Raw genomic sequence first — 15,128 nt, 5'->3', positions numbered from 1 at the left:
TTTTCTGCATGATTGGTGATGGATTAGACAATGCAGTCCAAGACTTCTTCAGCACAGTTTGGTATTGACACTGTTGCTTCCATCACTGGCAAAACACCATCCAATGAAAGTAACGCCTACGTGGAAGCTGAAGACAGCTAAACTTGTACTGTTGGAAAAAACTGCATGCATGCTAGACACTTGCTGGTTCACTCAAATACGGCCTAATAGAGCAGCTGGGACACGAGACCTGGCTTACATACCTTCGAGGCTGCACTCGTAGCTATGTGATTAAAAGGTTTCGCCTGCACATTCTTTGAAATGCCTCAGGTGTCATCTTTTACCAGGTCAACGGATATACTCAGACTGCTTTCAGTTTGGGCATATTGTTACGTGGCGACCAGCCGAATTATAAGTGGCGATGAACGATGGCAGTGAGATCATTCTAATGGCCCCTCGCCTATAGCGCGACCTTTCTGTTCCCGCGCCGCTGCCAGCTTCGTCGTTTCAGTGACACTACCCGGGGCTGCCGAGCGATCATCCCGATAGTGAATAGAACACACCGACGGAGAGACGGCTCAGTGGAGATGGGTTCAGAGGAGGACGGTACAACACAAATGGCATGGGGGAAGTGCTGGCTGCCACGATGAAAGATATGTGTGAGTGAATCCTAGTCGACGAAGCGCTTGGGACACAGGTCACTAGTAGCCAACGGACGAAGCCCTTGAATGCACCGAATGGCATGGGCAGGGGGGTGGTGTCCTCACGTGTGGGCGGCGTCTCGGGTCGCGGCAGCGTTGTCATGTCAACGTGTCTTGTGGTCAGGGCAGGGGACGGGACTGCGGTGAGCGGCGAGGTCGATTCAGGTTCGGCGGGCTGGGGCACAGCGGGGCAAACCAGGTGCACACGGCCGACGATAACGGCAGACAGAAGACTCCAAAGATCCAGGACCAGGATGGGGATGATACCCCGCATCTCACACCAAATGTTAAGTGGCGACCAGCCGAATAATAAGCGGCGATGAATGATGGCAGTGAGATGATTTTAATGGCCGCTCGCCTATAACGTGACTTTTCCGTTCCCGCACCACTTCCAGCTTCGTCGTCTTCGTGACAACATTGCCGCTTTGCAGTTTTTCCACAGTGCCGCGAGGTATGCCTTAACGATGTTTTACTGTACCTGTGAGTACTAACGTTGCTGAATTTGATGCGCCTCAATGTGAAATCTGAACCAATTCATACACCTCCTGCAGTAAAGCCCATGATCCAACTATAAAATATAAGCCCTGATCTATTGCTATGCGATGCATTCAGAACAGCTGGTGCCCTTGATGGTCTCACAGATAACTTTGACCACAATGGCAACAAAGGCATCAAAGGTTGCCTCCAAACTATAGCTCTCCACCATTCGTGGCATGTTTTCCGCTGCTCTACTATCTTTCTCCACAGTGGCCCACTCATAACTCACCTCAGTTCTGACTGCGGGGCCAATCCAGCAAACAAGTCTTACGCAGTACTGTTAGGATGGACCTTACGGCCATGCCACTGCTCTAATTACACCCTACCACTGTCGCTCGGCCCCATGGCGACATTCCTAACAGAGGTATGGGAAGGAGGAAGTTGGAGCACCATGAAAGCCAAATGTACAACAAGGACGTAGTGCAGTGGCCTCGCTCAAAGCTCTTGCCCTGAGCTCAAACAGCACAGGTACTTCTGGTCGAGCTTACAACTTCGTCATGCCCGAGTTGACAGCTCACATCGAAACACACACATCGAAACAAATTTTTAATTACTCACGCCAACAATGCCACAACTATTAAGATACGGAAGATGATGTTAAGCCATCTATGCTCTAACCAACCCAAAATTCTTACCACTGTCAAGTAGATGACCTCGATTCTCTTCGGCAATACATCCAGCTCATTACTGTTCACAGCTATGGTAAATTGTCATTTTTACCTCTCAGATTTTCTCATCAAGAGGCACAAGGGCAATTGGTTAGCTGTATGGTTCTTGGGACCAAGTAACATTAAGCAATCACTACAAGCACTGGACAAACACTCCCTGAAGGGGCCACTGGAAATCTTGCACCAAAGTTGCAAATTATAATGTTTGAAAGGGCACTACTTTTTTTATTTATTTGTACTTTAAAGGCCCACAAGGGAGTATTACATGAGGGGTGGGCTGACATGTATTAGAACCTCCTGTCACAGAATTTTTTCAGAAAAGGCAAACTGAGGAGTTAAAAACATAACAGCGCGGAAAACGGGGACTTCAAGGGTAGAAAACACAGGACAAGCGCTTGTCCTGTGTTTTATACCCTTGAAGTCCCCGTTTTCCGCGCTGTTAATTTTTTAAATATGTATCACCAACTCGCCCGCCTTGCTATCGTGTAGAAGAGCTAAACTATTCATCCACATCCTTGAGGTTTTTTTGCTCCCATAATTCCTACTGCACTAGAAGCCGTGTGTTGGTGCTTGAAACTGAATGCCACACACCCATATGCATGCAGCAGACATCCTTTACCAGCAGAGCACCACGTAAGATCATGTCAATGCGTCATTTGGGGACAAGGGGTGCAAGCACGCAGAACAGTAGGAACAAAACGCAAACACTAATGTGTGAGCCACTCCTGTGCTCTGTCTTTTGGGCTACATGTCTCAAGATGAACAACCCCCTCCCCATTTTCCTCAAAAAGTGAAACTACAACGAACATCTACTGTTAACTTGTGAAAACAAAATGACAAACATAGAAGGAAGAACATAAACATGTCTCGTCCTTGTGTTTCTTTGTATTCTTCAATTACGGGAACTACTTCCTCGTTCAGCTACCTGTCCTACCTACATTCTTCTCTCGCCACTGCTTGTCTCTAGGGGCACAAACGTTGCCAGTTTCACAGCAGGAGGCCCACCTTCAAAACTATAACTTGCTAGATACGTGACAGCCTAGTTGCTTTGTTCAGTATACAGGCAGGCTTTGTTCTTTTGGGGTCTGCAGGTGAAAGCTGTTGTCTTAATAGTGAATGTTCCCACGTTTCCTTTTTTTTCTTCTTTCTATGTAATGGCTAGGACAAAAAACTGTGGCCCACCAAATGCAACGGAAGTAGCCACATAATCATAAGGTCTCTTTCATTCGGCTGCACTTTCTGCACTAGTTCAAGAAGTGCAGCACGAGTTCTAGGCTGGCCTAAATGAATGAAATGAAAGACGAATTGCTGCACCGCAGCTGCGGTGCAGCAGTATGGCAATGCCCATGTGTAGGTTGAAGAACTGAAGAAGGTATGGCACTAGTTATTTAATGAAATGATGACAGTTCTTTGTTGAAATGTCGATGGGGGTTTAAACGTCACAAAGTGACTCAAGCTATGAGGGATGCCATAGTGAAGGGCTCTGGAAATTTCGACCACCTGGGGTTCTTTGCGTTAACACGTTTTGGCGGGCTAGTTGGTTAAGCATCTTGAACAAACAGCGCGAACAAAGACGAGCACAAAAGACAAGAAAGCGAACGACACGGCGCTGACTAACAACTGAGGGTTTATTGCTGATCACACAAGTATAAATACATGGATGTCGGCAATGAGGGAAAGGTTTACAAAGTGCAAAAAACCAAAAACAAAACGTAAATGTGACAACAGCAACATAAGCACGCTAGAAATCAGCAGAGATTATCAACCCCCAGGAGTGACAGCTCTTTTTGCAGAAGTGTTAGCGAAGGGGTACTTATACATGCATTTCCCTGCTTGAATATGTTGTATGCCTCGATAATTTCCCTCGCAGTTTTTTCCCGATTTTTGGCAATGACCTTGGTTTCATGATATAGCGGTACGCACTGTTTTTTCTCTTTCTTTGCCCATTCACAATCCCGGCAATGAATGCCGGGTCAGCGGAAAATGGCCGCGCCGGAAAACGGCTCGGGCCGTGACTCCGTGACGTCAAGGAGATGTGGCGGCGCTGGCGTCAGCAGTGACAAGGATCTAGTTAAGTGTCTCAATGACGATATAAAGCAGTTTGAAGACGGTGCTATGCGAGACACATCTCGGGGATCTAGAATATTCACCGTTTATTGATGGCTACGTCTGGGAAGGGAGCAACAGAACAACAACGGAGAGGAAGGGATGAGCGGTAGGTATGCTGATACATCAAGGAACAAATTGGCAGAGAATAAAATCAACTTGCAAAGAACATGTCTGGGTATCAGGTACAATTGCCGGTAAAAGGACATGGCTAGGAGTAGTTTATTTAGGGACAGGGGACAAATGCAGACAGGAAGACAAGGATCTAGTTAAGTGTCTCAATGACGATATAAAGAAGTTTGGAGGCGGTGCCGATATTATTCTGCTGGGTGACATGAATGGGCACATCGGGGATCTGGATAGATATACATATTGTAACGGGAAGTTAATGCTGTACTTCTGTGAGCCACACAGCCTAGTTATTGTAAATAGAGAAACTAAATTTCAGGGACAAATTACGTAAGAATCCCGTAACAGGCAGACGACCAGTACTATTGCCTAATGTCGCAGGGGATCTCTAGCAGGCTCGCAAAAATGGAAATAGACGAAGAGGGGGAGTAGAGTCTGGGAAGTGATCATGAGCGTATTAGGCTACAGTTGGCAGCCCTGATCAAAAGCGAAATGGAGCGAAGTAAAAAAGAGAACGCAAAATTAAATGAACAAATAGCGCTAATAGCGGCCGGCATAGAAAAAAGCAATAAACACCCCATGGAAAAGTGGGATTATAATCAGAACTACTCATTAGTACAAAAACAAAACAGGTAAAGAGTAAACCACAGGAGAGGAAAGAGGAGGCCTCGCAGTTGGTGGCATAAGGTATTATGGAGGCCATCGAAGAACGACGGTTGGCTTCAAGGGAACACAGAGAAGCAAATAGGGCGCAGTTATCCGAAGAGGAAATAGGCCAAAAATGGGAATCATATCGACAAAAGACAGCAAGTGCAGGTCCTCGTCCAGGCTAAAATAAAGCTCTCTTCTGATCGCTGGCTGGCTGAAGCTCGCTATGCAATTAAAGGGGGGCCAAGAAAATTGTGTAACCATGTAAGCTGGCTGGGCAAAACGAATAAAAGAAAGCAAGAAATGCCGAGGGAAAATGCTTGGAGGGAGACGACGCTGTGAACTACACTGCATCAGTTATAGCTGAGTCATTTAGGAAGACAATAGGGTAATCACCCCAAATGAGGGAGCAACACAGGACAGCACAGTAGAAAACAGCTTAGAACTGACCAGTCTTAACTGGAAAAAGGCGGAAGCAAATATTCCAAACAGCACGTCCACAGGGATAGGCGAAATTCCAATCAATGAACTTGGCCCAAAAGGCAAGGAAACGCGGATAAAAGCATTGGAGACAGTCATATAACAAATAAGCCAATTCCACACAGTTGGAGACAGAGTAAAATGAATTTGATTTATAAAGCGAAAGGAGATAAGATGAACTTAAAATCCTTCCGACCGATTACGGTAACATCAATTGTATACAGGCTAGCGGCGCAGGCGGTGAAATTAAAAATGCAGTCATGGGTAGAAAATAATAGAATACGCGGAGAACTTCAGAATGGGTCCAGAAGGGGTAGGCGTTTAGCTGATAGCCTGTTCATGCTTACCCAATGCATAGACATAGCTAAGGTGGAAAACAGACCTCTAGTGTTTAGCCTCCCTGGGCATAAGAGCTGCATACGACGACGTGAACAGGGAACTCCTGTGGAACAGATTAAAAGATGAAGGCATCGGTCATGAGGTAATTGGTTTTCTACAGGAAATATATCGAGAACATAAAGTTGAAATAACATGAGAAGAGATTAAGAGTACGACAACTGTCGAGGTACACAAAGGATTAAGGCAAGGTTGTCCTCTATCACCGCTGCTTTTCATGCTTTATATGATAAGTATGGAAAGAAGGCTACAAGGAAGCAATCTAGGTTATAATCTGTCGTACAGATTAGGCGGAAAGGTTGTTGAGCAACGACCACCGGGTTTAATGTATGCGGACGATATTGTACTGTTAGCCGATAGCCAGGTATATTTGCTAACTCTGGTTTATTGCTGTGAATATGAAGGAGACAGTCTAGGTTTCAGTTTTAGCGCAACTAAGTCAGGTTTGATGATTTTCAACGATGCAACTGATCTGGAGCTTAAAATACAAGGCCATGAAATACCCCGAAGGGGCGAATACAAATATATCGGGGTATGGGTAAACGAAGGGCAGATGTACACGGAAAAGCACGAACAGTCTCTTATAGCAAAAGGGCGAAGAGATGCCGAGATAATGAAACATAGAGAATTGTGAAGGTAGAACAGGTATGAAGTACTGAGAGGTATTTGGAAAGGAATAATGGTGCCGGGGCTAACTTTCGGGAATGCGGTTATGTTCTTAAGGGCGGAAGTTCTGTCGAGATTAAAAGTAAATCAGAGACCTGCTGGAAGATTAGCACTAGGTGCCCACGGGGAAACCACAAACGAGGCAGTACAGTGGAATATGGCCTGGGCATCGTTCGAAAACGGGAAGCTGAGAGTAGAATACTATACGAAGAGCGCCTGAGGAAATTGGACGATTACAGGGGGGCAGCTAAGGTACTTAAATACCTGTACAGAAAGAGCGTTGACTCCCAATGGCGGAAAATAACTAGGAAGATAACCAGTGAGTATGCCAGACACGAGGACGGAGAAAGAAAGAGCATTAGACGACAGGTTAAAAACGGGGAAGGTAAAAATTGGATAAATTCAATGGAAGCGAAGCACAGTATGGAACTATATCGATACTGGAAAAGGTAGATCAGGAAGGAAGCGTTTTATGATAACACAAGAGGTAGTGCCCTACTCTTGGAAGGTAGGTCAGGGTGTCTTAGAACGCGCAGCTACAAAAAGAAATTTAACGAAAATAACACTTGCTGTGTGTGGTAAATTGTAGAAACAATAGAACACCTCATACTAAAATGTGATGGTATCCATCCCGATGCCGGTGCAGGCACAGTCACTCTTCCTGAGGCCCTCGGGTTTAGAGATAGTCATGTAAATAAATCTGCGGTGTAAATTAGCAGAAAGCGACTGGAAGATTGGTGGCTCAAAAGCAGAGAGGTGACATAAGGTTAGAAGTGTAGGAAGACGTGTTTAAATAAAATGGCGAATTTTAATAACTTACAACGCAGTTAAACAAAAATAAAAGAAAAACTGAGCATGGTGGCAACTGCCATCACCCCGTTTCAAAGGGGACGCCTCCACCGTCCGTCCGTCCAATGGCCGCGCCGGAGAACGGCTCGGGCAGTGCGTCAAGAAGATGTGGCGGCGCTGGCGTCAGCAGTGACTTTCGTTGTGTAGGGACAAAGCGGTACCGTGCGCCCTGGGTATGCCACGTTGCGTTTTTTTCAACGTAATTCGCGATACCCCGTCGAGTTGCGGTGCGGTTGGTTGAGCCGCAATGCTGAAGAAATGCAGCGGCATAAGTTTCCACAAGTTTATCGTGTTCAGACAGGAGCGAAAGCGTCGGGTAACGGCCGTTGAGCGGGTCAAAGTTCGGCGTCGGATCGGCTGTGCGGCTTGTATTGCATTTCTGCATCTAAATATGATATAATTGCATCTCTTAATACGCGCCGTCGCTCTTCAGTCGCGCGGCGAACAGTGCAAGAATCAACGCCTGCAACTCGTTCGCGTTCTGTCGGGCTCTCTTGAGAAGTTTAGACGGGCTACTCCGTGTGCGTGTGATCGTAAGTTGAGCGCAGGGGGCCCTTTTCAGAAGACAGTCACCCACACTACGTCCCGGGCATCTCTTCGCACACAAAATGAAAAAAAAAACAGCTGCTGCCAGTTGCCTTCAGCGTTCATATCATAAGAGCCACTAAGGCTGGTGTTTCAATTTGGAGCATCACTATAATTTTGGTGCGTACGACGCCTCGTTTTCTCTGTATTTTCATTTTTGCGAGCTTGAACAAATATCCTTTCAACGTTAGTCGCAGCAAATGATTAAACGTCGCTAGGATATGGGAAAAGTCATGCTGTGTTATTTTCCAGATCATCGTACCTGAATTTTGCCATTGCAGGTGGATCAGAACTTGGCGAAATCAGCAAATGCTACAATAAAAGCAACTCTGATCAAGCAGAATTATGCACGCACTTGAATGCAAATTTTAGAATAAGCAGAATGATTTGAAATATTTAGCTCTGTAGAGCAAACGTAAATTTCGTTGGAAGCTCGAGGAAAACGCTTATGTATGCGCTTGTGCAGCTCTACCAAAACCAAGAGAACAAAAAGAGCATTGTGGGCAATACCGGCAAAGCGGAACCTTGACTCCTGCCAGAAATGTCCATTTCATCAAGCAGAATAAAACATTTAAGTTTGCTGCACCGTCGACAAAGTTCCTTAGAGAGATCGCATTTGCACGCCTTATCAAAAGTAGCTCTAAAACGTCCAGTAATATTTCGCGTACTCCGGAGTGAAATAGCTCGACGGAAACAGGGATCACACACGTTTTGAAATAGCTTTGTTCGATTCAGCCGTGGTTCTCTGCACCGCCGGCACCGGTTCACGGTGCGCTGCACCAATGTCCTCGATCCACAGCGCCCCCTGCACCACTGTCCGCGATTGATTTGGGTGCGACCGTGGTGTTGCTGTGGTTCAAGGAACCTTGGCACCGTCCGCGAAGGAGGTGCAGGAAAGTTGTACACATGCAGACAACTTTGAGCAGACGACGCTAACATTCTCATAAGTATTGAATGTGAATTGAGGGAGGTCTTCGCTGTCGTCGACGGGTCCTATGTCATTTTGCGAGAAAATGACGCTGAAATATACGCGACAGCAGGTAAATCTGTTTTTTGTTGTACCTACTACTGTTAACAGACAGCTAAGCGGTCCGTGTGCGTGCGAGATCACACGAAACATTTTTTTTTCAAATGGCGCAACAATGGTGAGTGGGCTATTGAAAAAATACGCGCAGGGCGAATTGCGGACGTGTTTTGTCGGCGCCAGTACCTCTGCCTGCTGCGCTGGCCAGATGCTAGCTGCTGGTTCGTCGCTGCCTGGACACTAATTATGCTGCGGCTACGTGCATTCCGGGGCTCAGGCAAAGCAGCGAGGTAGCTTTTAAACGGCTTATAAAGAGCTAAATGAGCGATCGAGGCGGGCTCTCGACGGTAATTTGATGGCGCCCCCTATAGGCACCGGAAAATATGCAGGGCCTTGAAGCGCACCGAAAGTTCTTCGAACGACTCTCTAGATAGTCTGAAGAGCTCATGAATTCGAAATTGAAGTAGCAATTGTAACCACGCTTTTACAGTACTTCGGAATTCGGCTGCAATCGGTCCAAACAAGTGAGTTGCGGCAAGACAGCACAGAGTCAGTTTCCAGGTATTCATTGTCGCAAGAGTAGAACTACTCCATAACAAGGAACTAGGTGATGTCCCCGTCGTCGACCATGGCCAACTCCATGGACGGCGCAAGTCTTGTTATGCACGAAAGCGACCGCATACAAAAAACACACGCGAGAACTGCACCGCTGAACACCACCACGGCGAGCAGACAAGAGCTGCCTGTACGCACATAAGGTGCGGCGCTGCTGACGAGCTGCACCTGCACCACAGAACTGGACCTGCACTGCGCTGGCACCAGCGACACTTTTTCAGGACTGGTGCCGTGAACCAGCTCTGAATCGAATAAAGCTAATATTCGCGTGCGAGAGTTAGTTCCTAAGGCAGCATCGCTTAGTGCCCGTGCAGGCACGGTGCGTTTTTGCCTACACCCCGCTGCGCTGGCGAACGCAGCGCCACATTTGCTACAAACAAGACGCTCAGGCCGTGACGTCAAAGAGATCCGGTGGCGCTGGCGCCAGCAGTTTCGTTGTGTAGGCAAAAAGCGGGACCCACTGATCTCCACTAGGGTACAGTGTTCTAGAACCCAACCTTCTAGAACACTGTAACTAGGGGGCTGGATGCCGCATCGGGCGCCCGAAAGTGAAGCCACCGGAAGTTGGACAGCATATCCCAGAAGTCAGCATTTGGCAGTGCATGAAATCGGACCTCAGCACGGTTTTTCTGTTCTAGTTTTCGTTTTCCTCTTACCACCTTGTCTTTTCGACGTTCTCGTCTTTTTTCATGACAACGCCTACCTGTTGCGCCGTCAACTGCATGAGGAGGGCAGCAAAGTTCTCGGAAAGACGTATCAAAAATAAGGATCCATTGCATCACTATGGGACGACACTAGCAGACGACAGAACGTTGCTACACACAGTACGTACGGAGCCTCGTGTGCTCAGCTCTGTGTTGCGCTTGCGTTGCCAACTCTCCTCTTTGATGCGATGCACGTTGTCGCGCTCTAAGCCCAAGTTATACCCTCAAAGGGGGATACATTTAAGAAAGAATAGGTGGAAACCTTCATTAGGCAGCCGACATTGCAGTGACCATTTTACCGAATTATGTTTAGACCGAACCAGAGTGGGGGCGAGGCCACAATCTGGTGGGGTGCCGTCGGTGTTCTGCTAGTATACATATTAGCGCGTACAAAAGGTATATGGTACTACTTTTTCGACGGAGCTAGTGTATCAAGTACTGTTTCGCACTGTAGCAAATTATGCCTGGATGGGCTGTTATTCGTGATGCTTGGTGCAGTTGACTTCAAACAGCACTTGTCACATGCGCTGCTGCATTCGTCTTTCTCGTCAGTCGTTTCTCTCGTGCTGTGTAGATGAAATGTGGCTGTGCTATAGAGTTCGATTAAAAGCACATATGGAATGCAAATGGCACACTAAATCGATAAACATCACCTGTCATCGAGGAGGAGAGACATCGTGCGCCACCAACCCGAAATTGAAACACTGGCAGCTGTATAACGAGTGGCTCTTCGAGTACGTCTCAGGATTTCCGCGCCATTGCCTTTTCTTTGCTACAGGAAAATTTGTTTTTTTAGATGACCTAGGCTCATCGTCATTCCACTACTTATCCTAATTACGCTCGGAAGACAAGAACCAGGTCAGAAAATAGTGTTTAATGCACGTACCCCTTTGCCGCGGCATGTTGAGACATGCATTCCTGTTCACTGTTCCCCGAACAATGCTCACATTTTTCACGTTCAGCTTGCTTATTCCTTTGGTATTACAGTAGACGTTACACGAAAACGACGCGAAAAACTGAGGACGGAAGGGTGAAAGACACGACTTTCTGCATTAGCAGACACCGAACTTCCGGGACATGCCATTCAACTTCCGGTGGCTTCACTTGCGCTACAGAGGCTAGTTTTTCCTAGTGTCGTGAACGGCCGCCGTTTCAAGGGGCCCCTGTGAAACCAGTTTGGATGCACTGCGTAGGTGGCGCTGCTGCTTGCAGGCGAGCGGCTTTGGCCGCGCTATTCTAGCCGCGCCGTTCGCCCAGCCAGTTGGCAAGTGCGCGCGGGCTTTGATTTGTGTGTTTTGTTTGTGCGACTCTCGATGACTCGTTGTGTTGAAAAAAAGTGACGTCTATGGAGCACGTGTGATAATGCCGACAAAAAAAGGACGCACGTGTTTCGTGCCAAGTCGTCGAAAGAAAAAGTGTCGTTGTTCCGCGCCCCGTCCGACCCTCATCGGTTGCAAGAATGGGCTCGAAACATAAAGCGAGTTGACAAGGCTCTCGAAGAAACCTGTGTAGTGTGCTCAAGGCATTTCGACGAACGCTGCATCCAAAGGACGTTCAGGCATGTCATAAACGGGAAAGTTGTGGAAATTGATCGCGAGCGGCCAGCGCTCACCGATGATGCCGTTCCGACGATATTTCCTGATGCTCCCTCCTACATGACGAGGCCTGTTCCCCAGAAAAGGAAGGAAAGGAACCTAGCGGACAACTGTCTGCCACCATCAAAGCGCATGGCATCAGGTAACGAAATCAACGACCCTGCAGATGTCAGTGCTGAAGGGTGCACATTAGAACTGCCATCGCACGCACTGCATCCGTTTCGTGACATTGTCCCTCCGTCATCATCTTGTTGCAGAATTGTTTTGTTGAACGATCCTGCCACTCTGTGCTTCGGGTGGCACGTCAGTTTGGAACCAAGTGACGTGCTCGTGATCAAGCATGTAACGTTTTCGGCTTGCGCCGAAGCAGCTGGGTACATCTGCACATTGCACTGCAGAAGCATCAAAGTTGAAGAATTTCATGTGCAGTGTGAAGAGGACGCCGTCGCAGCGTTGATGAAGGCAAGTAAATTGCTACTTTGTCCTGGCTGTCAGATTGAGCCTCTCTCACCTGGCCAACATACACAGTATGGAAAAGCGTACTTCTCGAAAGCCTGCACTGTGACGATGTCCGATGGCAATACTTGTCTACGATGCAAATACTCAAGAAAGCTCATCTTGAACCAGATCAACAGGCAACATAAGAAGCGACTAGCAACTTTGAAACAAATAAATACAAGGAAGCGAAAATCCCTTCACTTATTCCGGGCCAAAAAAAAACTGTCTAATATCAACAAGACTGTCGAAGACCTCCGGGCACTCACGCAGTCCATCCCAACAAATGTGCTGGAGGAGAAAATCGGAGGCCTTCCTCCAAAGCAGCGCCTTGCTGTGAAGGGATGTTTCGAGACAGCTTCCAGAAAGTCAACCCGGGGCATGCGGTTCGATCAGCTGTGGGTGCTGGAATGTATCCTCATGCGAATGAGGAGCCCGTAGCTCTATGAACATGTCAGGCGGCATGAGATTATGGCCTTGCCAAGCAAGTCATGCCTGGACAAGTATTTGCAGGGATTTAAGAGCACATTTGGGTTTAATCGCATCGTATTCTCTGCGCTTCAAAAGAAGACAAATGAAATGGATGAAGTTAGTCGCCATGGGGGCCTTGTGTTCGACGAGATAAAGCTCTCCGAGAACATTAACGTGATGGGCTCTGGTGAACTTAGTGGTTTTGTTGATCTCGGCCCATTTAACGACGAAAGCAGCAAGACCGTGCTGAGTGATCATAGCCTAGTGATATTGTTCCAGCCATTCCAATGTGTGTTAGTCAAGTAAGGTTGTGCAATTGTGTTTTTGTTATACAAAAATTAGTACTTGTGTACGTTCGTGAGTTAAATGTTTGAGAACGAAGCAGATGTTTTTTGAAAATATTTTTTCACTGACACCATGCCTGTGGTTCTTACACTATTTTCCTCACAATACAATGTTTTGTATTTGCAGGGAAATGGACACAAATTCTAGTGGTATTTGCTGCCAAAGGCAATGTGAAAGCTCCTATGCTTTCGAAAATACTTCTTGAAGCCACGATACTTGCCGAGAAATCGGGTCTTTTCGTCGATTTTTGGACAAGTGATGGAGCTCCCTGGAACAGGTGCCTGTGGAAGCTCTTCGGCATCAAAGGTAGGTTTATTGCATTAAAACTGCTTAAAGGCTTTTGTTTTGTTTAGCTCATCAGTTACTGATACTGGTTTCTCATCTGTGCAGCTTCATCCAAGGAAATCAAGTGTAAAGTGCCCCACCCTGTAAACAAAGAAAGAAGTATCCACTTCTTATTTGACTTCCCTCACCTGGTGAAGTGTGTGCGGAAAGCTTTTGTTGGAAAAGGCATACAAATTCCAGGTGGACATGTTCATGCTTATGTAATAGAGGAAGCCTGGAAAATGGACAAAGAATCTGTGACATTGAAGGTGATGCCACACATCACGCAAGCACATGTGCATCCAAGTGCATTCGAAAAAATGCGAGTAAACCTTGCATTTCAGCTCTTCAGTCAGGGGGTACTAAAGGGTATTTTCTTTTACCGGGACCAATTGCAAAGGGACAACGTCCGAAATATAGAACCGACAGAACGGTTTGTAAAACTAATGGAAAGACTAATTTTTATAATGTCGTCTAGAATACCATCAAAAGGCCTTCGTGCTGATTCAAGAAGTGCACAGTTTTTGAATGAGTTCATTGTTTTTCTCAAAGAATGGGAGGAACATGCTGCACAGCAGGGTGGCGGCTTTTTAAGTGCAGGAACTGCCCTTGGGCTGCGTGTAACGCTACAAAGCACACTGTCGCTGGTAAACTACCTGACCACGTCCCTGCAGTACAAGTACTTGTTGACCGCAAACCTAAGCCAAGACAGGATGGAGAATGTATTTGGGATTGTGCGCCAGTGCTTCGGTTGCAATGACCATCCAACTGTGGGGCAGTTTTTGATAATTATAAACTACCTGGCTTTCTACAGCCTCGCAAAGCCGCCAAAAGGAGCAAACGTTCCTGCAGAAGTTGTGACTGCCCTGTTGCAGCCATCTGATGTCGCCAAAGAAAAAAATGCACGAATATCTGAACTTGTCGATAATTTACTGAATGGAGGAAACTTGGCCTCTGCTGCAGAGCTGCTCGCGGAGCACAGCAGCCTGAGCGACCATCAGGGCTGTGCAGACAAAAAAAGTGACAGCAGACTAATTTTTTATGTAGCTGGGTATGTTGTGAGAAAAATCCTTAAAAGATTTCCTTGCCCTGAATGTGCAACTTCTTTCAGCACTTTGCCTTTGCAAGCTGAGTCAAACAACAATGCCTCGCTTACTCGAAATTTTGACCATGGAGGCTTAGTTTATCCATGAAGGCCAATTGAACAGCTCATAGCAAAGCTTGACAACGCATTTACGGTGTTTTTCAGCCGCAATAAGCTACACGCAGATAGCATGGTCCGCTTTCTGCATTTTCTTCAGGGACGTACGCTTCAAGGTGTGGGCTGCGAGGATCATGGACGCCGAATTACGACAGAAGTGATCAAGTTTTACACCTTGACTAGGATGCATTTCCTTGTAAAGTCAGTAAACAAAGAGTGCGGCGTGCAGCGAGAAAGGAAAAGCTGCTGAAAATGAGGCGCTGTCAGTAGCCTCGCACAGGGCACTTCGCACAAGGAAAGGCATTAGTAAGTTGTTGCCATGGAACCTTGTGTAATAAAGACGTTCCATCCTGCAATTTGTCCCGCTTCCTTTTTTCGTTTCGGTATCATGTACGAGATGTGTTTTTACGCTTCTTTACGGCGCAGTAGGTCGGGCCCGACGTGACGCTTGCATCTGCTCCTGCCGCGGCACGCTGTCGGTGTTACAGCTAGTACGTGTCGAATCTAAGTGACAAGACAGCCTATGCCAGTGTTCGCACTGTCTTTAACACTTTAACGCCTTGTCAAAACAGTGGCAGTAGCCCACACACGATCAACCGAATGAACCAGA

The sequence above is a fragment of the Amblyomma americanum genome, unplaced genomic scaffold (genome assembly GCF_052857255.1).
Source record: "Amblyomma americanum isolate KBUSLIRL-KWMA unplaced genomic scaffold, ASM5285725v1 scaffold_93, whole genome shotgun sequence".
NCBI lineage: Eukaryota > Metazoa > Arthropoda > Arachnida > Ixodida > Ixodidae > Amblyomma > Amblyomma americanum.
Note: the sequence above shows the minus strand (reverse complement) of the source record.